General features: G+C 34.1%; 1 long non-coding RNA gene across 1 annotated transcript; it reads right to left on the bottom strand.

Moving 5' to 3' along the window:
- Positions 1-525: 525 nt before the first annotated feature.
- On the bottom strand, positions 526-1,901 carry LOC121225259 (uncharacterized). Its single transcript, XR_005923150.1, has 2 exons — positions 1,785-1,901; positions 526-955 (listed from the first exon to the last, which is right to left on the bottom strand). It is a non-coding gene; the product is annotated as an uncharacterized lncRNA (long non-coding RNA).
- Between the last annotated feature and the right edge of the window lie 7,884 nt (positions 1,902-9,785).

The raw sequence follows: 9,785 nt of genomic DNA, 5'->3' as shown, positions 1-9,785 counted from the left end.
TCCACAGCTATCATCAAATATGGTTGGTTCATCTTGAAATGAAACTCCGGTCTTATTGAGAACATCATCTTGTTCTTCATTGATTGTAGCTGCTTAAAATATTTTCCCTCTCGGTTCAAACATTTTCACCTTGATAGTATTTCTAACCCATTGATGTTGGCTTTCTCCATAAAAGTGATTCCAAGCTTGATTTTTTTTTTTTGACATGGAAACATATACTAATAGGCATTAATATATCATTTATTAATTTCGGTGAAGGTGGATGCTTACATGTTTTTTTTCTCAAGAATTAGATGAGTGGAAATATCAAGCTATAAGGCAACAGTTTAGCATTTAAAAATTTTGATAAGGTAGTTGTCAAGATTACTAGAACGCGATTTCATTAATTATTCTTAATAGTAGAATGTCTTTTTTGCATGTATACCGCCAGATTATATATTTTGCGGGTATACTGCCAGATAAAAAGTACAGATATATTGCTAGAATCACACTTCTTCCGTCTCATTATCATACCTCACCCCAATGTATATGCAGTCATAAACAGATTCAGATATATCAAAATGTCATACACAGATGTATTGTGCTAATTTTTGAACGAAACAGATCAGAACATGCCAATGTCATATACAGAAATTCAGATCAGATATGCCAATTTTATATAACTAAGCATGCTTTCAGGAATTATAAAGACATCCCTAACGTACCAAAAATTGCTACATATTGGTTGCTTTGTTACCATCTATGGATGCATACAGAATGTTATTTTCAAACCTACGACCCAAAACACATCCCAAACAATTCTGCTCGAAATGGGCCCACATGACCCAATTTATTGGGCCCACACACTCGTGTGACGTTGATTGACAGTTTCATTCGCATCGTTTAATGAATTTTTTGAGCTCAGGTCACACACCTGATCGATTCTGAGATGTCGACAGAACAACATCACCAAATTCTGCCAAACGACATAAAGAAACATTTAATTACACAGAAATGACCCTTACTTCCTAAAGAAAATCGTGTTAGAATTGTAAAATAAATCTAAAATAAAATTTAATAAATCAGGACTATCATGTCAAATCATCAAGAATAAATCAAGAATAAAACTAGATACGAAAGCGTAACTGAAACCATGAATTACTTGAAATTTTTCCGGATCTTGAAGATTTGATCTTTCAAATTAGCAATCAAGAAATTTAGAGAATATTTGCTCTCTTTTTACTAATGATGGGGTATTAGAAAATATATCTTGTATGTAATTTGAGACCATAACCCTAATATTTATAACATTAGCACATTAGTTCTAATTCCTAATTAGCCCATCATTCATTAGGATTTGATTAAAACTCAATTACTAGAGTATCTACACGTATTTGACCAATACTTTATTTAATAATTAAAGCCCAATAAAATTTTAACCAAATTAGATTACTTTCAATTTGGGCTAACCTATCATGATAGTGAATAATAACATGTAATTACCCTTATTATATATGTGATGTCCATATTTTTCAACAAGTCGACTAAAAACTAACACATTCGTCAACAAAATTCCCGAATTAACCAACCAGCTCTCCAAAAATCGGCATTTAGCACTTATCTCGCAAAGAAAAAAAACAGCAACTAGCAGAGTTAATTGGAGGATCAGGTAATTCACGCTCCTCACCTAACCAAAATTATAAAAGATCAATTAACCCCAACAACACAACGATAATTAGTACCCAAAGTAACATTCGAAGAACTTACTTAGGATGAAGTTACAAATCCTACTCCAAGATACTTACCACGCACAGCCGAAACAAATCAATTGGCAAAGAGGCGGCAAAACAGAAAACAAGATAAAAATCAAGGGAAACAGTAGAATAGAAGCAAAGGGGTGGCAAAAGAGAAAAAACTACAACCTATCAGATTTATTTAGTAGTTGAGTTTGACCGAAACTCTAACACCTTAGGTGGCAACAAGTGACATTCCACTTTTGCACACAACAAGATTTGAACAAAGGACTCATAAGTAAGCTAAAGCTGGTAAACTCATTTTTATTAGTAACCTTACAAAAATTAAAAATAACCCTTACCAACCAAGACATATATGGTATCAAAATTAATGGAAAAATTGTAAAAAAAAAAAAAGAATTGAACACAAGATCTAAAGTAAACATCCAAGACACTTAACAAATCGAAATTTAGAAAAATTGGAGCATTACAATACATACAACTAAACCTGTACATTACCGAATAAAAAAACTAGTAAATTATATAAAAAGGTGAAGTTGCATAGATAACTTCGTTAAATGGGACTTGGATAGTTTATTTTAATGGCAAATCAAAAAATATTAACAGTTGATTTAAAATATTTGAAACACAATAATTTATTTCAATTATCAATGTCAAAACAATAAAGGATAATAATATAAACAAAACCAATCCATTTAAATGAAATTAAGTGTATCAAAAAATAAAACCAATTATTTTTATATTAGGTAATGATGCTGACATGTTTTCCAGCTGACTTTGCCTACTTGTTTAGGGCAATTTACCAGAAAAAGCCTTTTTTTTTTTCAAAATTTACCGAAATGGGCCGATTTTTTTATTATTTACCAGAATGATCCATTTTTCGGGAAATCGTGCCCACGTCAGCGCGATGTCAGGGTACATGGCAGGACATTGCGAGGGAGCGATTTCCTTCCACGTCAGCAGGTCGCGCTGACGTGGACGCGATGTCCTGCCACGTAGCGCATTCCTGGGGACGCGATTTTGACATATTTTTCACGTTTGGTTTTTTTGGCTTTTAGGGTTTAGGGTCAGGCTTTTTAGGCAGAAAATGTTTCGGAATAAATTATTTCGAGTTGACGTTTCTGGTCAAATAGTATAAAATCGCTTCTACCAGGATGCTATTTGAGAAGAAATTGTGAAATCGCGCCCTCGTGGACGCGATTTTGCTACAGTAGGTCATGTAAGAAATAGTAAAATTTATGAAATAAACTAAAATTATTAAGTCCAGAAATTGTGTTAATGGTTAGTAAAATTATCAAAATATGTAAAATTATTAAGCCAAAAATTGTATTAATGGTTAGTAAAATTTATGAAATAAACTAAAATTATCAAGTCCAAAAATTGTGTTAATGGTTAGTAAAATTTATCAAATTAAGTTAGGTTAGGGTTAGGGTTTTTAATTAATTTAGATTAAGGTTAGGGTTTTTAATTAATTTAGGGTTAGGGTTTTTAATTAAGTTAGGTGAGGGTTAGGGTTTTTAGTTAATTTAGGTTAGGGTTAGGGTTTTTAGTTAATTTAGGTTAGGGTTAGGATTTTTAATTAATTTAGGTTAGGGTTAGGGTTTTTAGTTAATTTAGGTTAGGGTTAGGGTTTTTAATTAATTTAGGTTAGGGTTAGGGTTTTTAATTAATTTAGGTTAGGGTTAGGGTTTTTAGTTAATTTAGGTTAGGGTTAGGGTTTTTAATTAATTTAGGTTAAGGTTAGGGTTTTTAATTAAGTTAGGTTAGGGTTAGGGTTTTTATTTAGGTTAGGTTAGGGTTTTTAATTAATTTAGGTTAGGGTTAGGGTTTTTAATTAAGTTAGGTTAGGTTAGGTTAGGTTAGGGTTTTCAATTAAATTAGGGTTTTTATTTTATTATATCAAATAATATCAAAATTTTCTTCAAAAATTTCTATGCGTATTACATCAAATAAACTTCTATTTTATTACATCAAATAATAAATTTAAATACGGCAATCAATGCCTATGCCCGTGGGATTCGGTTCCATATGGCGGTCGTCGACGGTTGCGCGCTAGATTCCTCCTTCCTCTAGCTTCCGGCGGCGGTTGTTCTTCCTCCGGTGGTGATTGTGGTTCTTCCGGTTCGGCATCTGGTTGTCGGACTTGGGACGATGATCCACCTTCAAAGAATAGTGTATGTGGAGGTGTTTGCATCATGAACGGCGACGGTGTTTGAAAGCCATACGTTGCTGGCGATTGGTAAAAAGGAGAGCTCCCCGAAGGCATGTGCGATCCCTCCTGCGCCGCTGGCCTAGATATCGACGGTCCGCTCGGCATAACAGGAAATGGAGCTGAACCGGGCATTTGGCTCCAACCTGCCATAGTATTCGGAAAAGGATACATGTAAGGGTTAGGGTACATATAAGGGCTAGGAAACATACTTGGCATCATAGGGAAAGACGGTTGCGTGGGTATCATCTGTTGAATTGCTGCGTCAGGTGACTGCGTCAGTGCTCTCGTTGGGGCCGGTGATTGCATGCCCGCTGATGATGCGCTGGGTGACTTTCTAGGCCTCGTTGAGGGGATGCCTTCGAAATCTTCTCGCCTTGGATTTAGAGGCCCGTGCCTTTCCCTTCCGAGACGTAATTGTCGTTGCCTCTCCTCTGGCGTAAGTAAATACGGCTTGCCATGGATCCTAAACCATGGCATGTATTCTGGAACGCACGCTAACTCCGGAACGATGATTTCTTCCCGAATAGGTAGATATTCATGCCGATTTTCTCACATTTCTGTGTACTCGGACCAGTATCTAGGCCAATCCGTACCTAATAGCCGAAGGTCGATTTTGTGGTGCTCGTCAAACTCTTCAGGGTCCGCAGGAATCGGTTGTCTACATCCAAACTGTCGTAGCACTCTGTCTGTCTGGTGGGGCTCCACGGTTGCATAGTTGATCAACACCACTTTCACGTGCCAAGCGTTTGGATTTTGTAAAAACTCTTTCGGGATTACTGCCCGAATTGTCGGATCCTCGTATGGTGTCCATTGAAACTATATGAACATGATAGAAATATTAGTTATATACATAATACTAAATACTAAATACTAAATATCAATCGACTAGCGAATGTATGGAAATATCTATTTGCAATAATACTTACTTCTGCTTCTAACCGTTGGTCCAATAGAAGCCATATATCTTCAAGTTCAGACGGTAATCCACGATAACTTGCCGGATGGTTCCACCTAATTAAATAAATTTTTAGCATACTTTTATTCTTACAAAATCTACATAATAATTCTAAAATGTAATATAAAATTTACCTCGTTACGAGTGGGAATGTCTATGGGTGGTTCACTCGAGGACGTAGAAATGGAAAGCGAAACCGTGCCCATGATTGCAGTAGTGACAGGCAACCTCCGATGGTTGCTCTCCTCGGTTGCGTCACCTCGCACGTCTCCCGATATAATGTTGCCAAGACGGCAGACCCCCAACTAAATTCACCGACTCTTCTAAAATCAACGAGTTTTAACAGTCACCTTAGATGTACACGGCTCCGTGACGTGTCCGGCATCAGATAACCTCTAATTATTTGAAGAATGTATGATCGAGCATATCAGATTCTTTGGATTTCTGTTGAATTTGCATTCGGATCGGGGAAGGTGGCACGTAACCAGCCCATCTCGACCTTACCTCCATCTATTTTTTCCGGAATAGTGCCCAAAAGCTCGTAGCACATCGCCTCCCAATTGCTAGATTGGACAGACCTGGTGACTGGGTGCCCGTCCACCGGCAATCCCAACTGCATGCTGACATCTTCTAGAGTGATAGTGCACTCTCCACATGGAAGATGAAATGTGTGCGTCTCGGGTCTCCACTTCTCGATCAACGCACTAATCAATTTCGAGACCAACTTGCATCCTCGGCCTACCGTCCCCACGTGCCAAAAACTCGCTTCCCGCAGGTAGTTCTCTACTAACGGTGATGGAGGAGCATGCATATTTCGGATATGGCATTCCAATACCCGATCTTCAGACTTTTATAACAAACAATAAATTAATAATTATCTAAAAATACTTAAATAAAAAATCTTAAATAATAATTACAAATTAAATTTAATACTTACCATTTTCATTTGCTCTATCGATATGTGATTGCTATCAAGACGAATCAATGATCCGGCCATTGATGAAAATATAAAAAAAATTAAAATTATTTTAAAAAAATATAAAAAAATTAATAATTATTTTAAAAAAATAGATTTGAGAGAATTTTGGAAGGAAATTGAGAGGAAATTAAAAATAAATATGGGTTTGAGAGAATTTTGAAAGGAAATTGAGAGAATTTTGGAAGGAAATTGAGAGGATTAGAGAGGAAAAATTAGATAGGATTTGTTTGTGAAAAAAAATAAAGGGGTGGGGGGTATTTATATATATATTTTGACCGTTGGGGGGGCAACTGTCAAATTTTTGACTGTTGGGGTACTGTTCACGCGCGGAGGACATCTCGTCCACGTCAGCAGGTCGCGCTGACGTGGACGCGATGTCCTGCCATGTACCCTGACATTGCGCTGACGTGGGCGCGATTTCCCGGAAAATGGATCATTCTTGTAAATAATCAAAAAATCGGCCCATGTTTACATCACAAAAATATCTACAACACTATAAAAATGACAAAATTGAGTTGTCGTTTTTTTTCATGTTGCCAAAAATGAAAATAAAAATTTCAAATTTTTGTCTACTAGCCTATTTTCTTACCGATGCACCCCTCGAATAATATTATATAATTATATCGTGACACTAAAAATACAATATAATATGAATATTAAAAATATGCTACCTTATATTGAAGAAAATAACAAAATATATATTTGTTATATTTTATTACGGGGAAAGATTCACTTATACCAATATAAAATTAAAATAGTTTTACACTCTTTCGTATATTTTTGTATGATTAATATTTTAACAATTTAGTCATTGAAATTATCAATATAACTGTACTTATCATGTGTATAAATTTTCGAAACAGTCCAATATCTCTATCATATCGATCTAAAATGTTGTATATATTAATATTGTTACGCCCCAAAATATAAAGGGTTAATTGAAATAAATAACTAAAAAATTAAATAAGTTTGATGGTTAAATACCATTTTCATATTTTAGAGGTTTTAGGTTCAAGTCACTCCCCTCCTATTTCTTATTCTTTTATTTTCAACAAATTAGGATTGAAACTACACTAAAACAAGTATTATGAGAAGTAAAAGTTTAATATAAGAAATAAGCCTTAGGCCTAACTGTTAGGAGCATGCTTTCCTACCTTATTTACCCAAGTTTGAGCTACCATTTTCCCCAAAATGTATTTTTATTTTCGACAGTTAGGGGAAAATTGCTATGCCACCCTTAGGGTTTCCCAAACCCTAGGTATTTAGTCCAATATTACCCAACTAAACTTGAATTATGTTTCTTTTCAAATCCCATAAGAACTTTTCTTTCCTCTCCCTATTTCTTCTCATCTTTCTTTTCTTTCCTATCCTTTACATCATATTTTCCATCTTTTGCTATCGAGTATTTTTTTTCTTGTATCAAATCAACTTCGCTTCTTGATTTCTTGCGATATCGTCAAATAATATCCTTAATCTTTTCCAATAATCGATAAGTATATCTCAATCCCGATGATTAATCTCGATTTTTTGTAAAAATACTATCCAGTACGTACGAGCCCAATTTTGACCCTAGCCCAACAAACTAAATTGACCCAAACAACAAACCTAAACCCAAAATTCAAACCCAAACAAATTAACCCTAACTGCCCATTTACAAATTAAACCTTGACCCAAAGAAATAACAAGGCCCAATGGCCCAAAACTTTTAAAATTTTTAGAATAGCCAGAAACCCTAGGGTTTTTGGAACCGTTCCCCTCTTTCGTGCCGCCCGAGGCACCTCGTCCTGAGGTCTGACCCCTTGCCTGGCCTCCTTGCACCGAAATGGCAAGGTCACCTTCATTGACCTTGCCTAGCCTTGCAAAACACAATGGAAGAAGAAAACAGAAGCAAAAAAAGTAGAAAACAGTAGCATAATCGACTCTAAAAGCCCGAACGAAATGTAACCCTTTTCTTTTTACAGAGAATCAAATACTAAGAGGAAAAATATCATTCAAATCCCAAAGGTTTACTTCTATTTGTCATTTTAATTTTTAATTCATTTTTATTCTACTTTTTATTTTTTTATATTTTTACATACGCAAATAAAACATAAAATAAAAGTGAAAGGTTGGAAGAAAACAAACCTTCGCGTCCCATCACCGTAAATGACTGAGGTAGCCACTTCCGATGAAAAGTGGCCAAAAATTGAAATTTTTTAACCTATTGGGTATTTTTTGTGGGGATTTCGAAAAATTTTAGCCTCGGATCTATGTTCAGGGGGTCAAAAATGATAAAAAAATGGTTTTTTTTTTTATTTTTTTCTGGCCACTGTGGAAGGCGGCGGCCACGGTGGTCCGGTGACCGGAGCCCGGCCGGAGCCATGGCCCGAAATTGAGGCTGAGAGAGAGGGGAAGGTGTTTCAAACTCTTTTTTTAAGGGGAAGGAGAAATGAGTTTTTTTAAAAAAAATTTGGCTTAAATAACCTAAATAAAACGACGCCGTTTTGGTTGGCATCCTTAATCCCCAAAAGGACGTCGTTTAGCCCCTCAACCCGCTCATGTGACCCGACCCGCCAGAGGATCCACGCGTTTTCGACGGAAGGGCTAATTACACCTTTAGCCCTTCTGCTTTTTAATTATTTTGCAATCAAGTTTCTTTTAGTTTTTAATTTTGCCCTAAAATTTCTTTAAGATTTCAATTTGCTCTACCTTGAAGCTGTGCGTTTTGGGGGGATGGGATTATAGCCCATTTGGTCCCTTCTTTTTATTTTCGCATTCAACTTGGTCCTCACTTTTTTATTTAATTTTGATTTACCACGAATTGTTGTTTTAAAGTTCAATTTGATCCTTTTTTTGCTATTTTACTATGCTATTATTAAATTAATTAATTAATTAATTACTATTATCATTAGTATTATTATTTCCCTTTTATTTGTTTACATATTATTTTTATTATCAAGTTAATTAATTTTCTCGTTATTATTTCTATTATTTTTATTTGCTTACCTAAATACTTTAAGTACATTTATCTTATTTTGTCTCTTGTTTATTTATGTTCTTATTTATAATTTTGAAACTTTAGATTGTTAATTGTATTATTATTATTATTATTATTATTATTATTATCTTTTTTATTTTTTTATTTTTTAGTGATTCATTATTATTATATTACTATATTAACTACTTTTACATTATAGTATACTTTTTCTTATTCGTTTATTTACTTAAATATTTCAAATACATTTATTTTATTATGTCACTTCTTTATTTATATTCTTTCGTACAATCTTTAAACTTTAGATTTCTATTACTGTTATTATTATTATCATTATTATAGTCAATATTATTCTTAAATTGTTTTATATAATATATATTTATTTTTATAATATCAAGTCTTTAACTCTAAATTTTTGGTTCGTTTTCCATTATTATTTGTTTTGTTGATTATTTTTTTAGCTCGTTTATTTTATTCTTTATATGGTCATTCGTATAAATGCAATTATCATTACTCCGATACGCATTTTTATACCGTACTTTATTTCTATCGATTCATGTTACATTAATTTTACTTGATACATAAATCACGATCTTAAAATAAGTAAAACTTCATATTTTGAGATTCGAAAAGGTTGTACCCTAACGTACAGGGTTTCGATTTTCTCGATAAATCCAAATAAACGAACGTTTTTAGCAAAATTTTTAAAATAATCTTGGGAATAAAGAAAAATCGTATTCTAACTTACAGAGAACGATCTCTTCCTAAAATCGAGAGGATCAAATACCTTTCAATAAATAAACTTTTCGGTGTTTATTCTCGTATTAGGAATTCAAGACATTACGTCCTAACTTATGGGACATAATTCTTTTTCTCGATGAACGTGAAATACGCCAATTTCTAAAAAAATTCAACATTTTAACGAAGGATCG

Source organism: Gossypium hirsutum, chromosome D13, assembly GCF_007990345.1.
Source record: "Gossypium hirsutum isolate 1008001.06 chromosome D13, Gossypium_hirsutum_v2.1, whole genome shotgun sequence".
Lineage (NCBI taxonomy): Eukaryota > Viridiplantae > Streptophyta > Magnoliopsida > Malvales > Malvaceae > Gossypium > Gossypium hirsutum.
The sequence above is the reverse complement of the archived record's forward strand: the minus strand, read 5'-3'. Positions and strand labels throughout refer to the sequence as shown.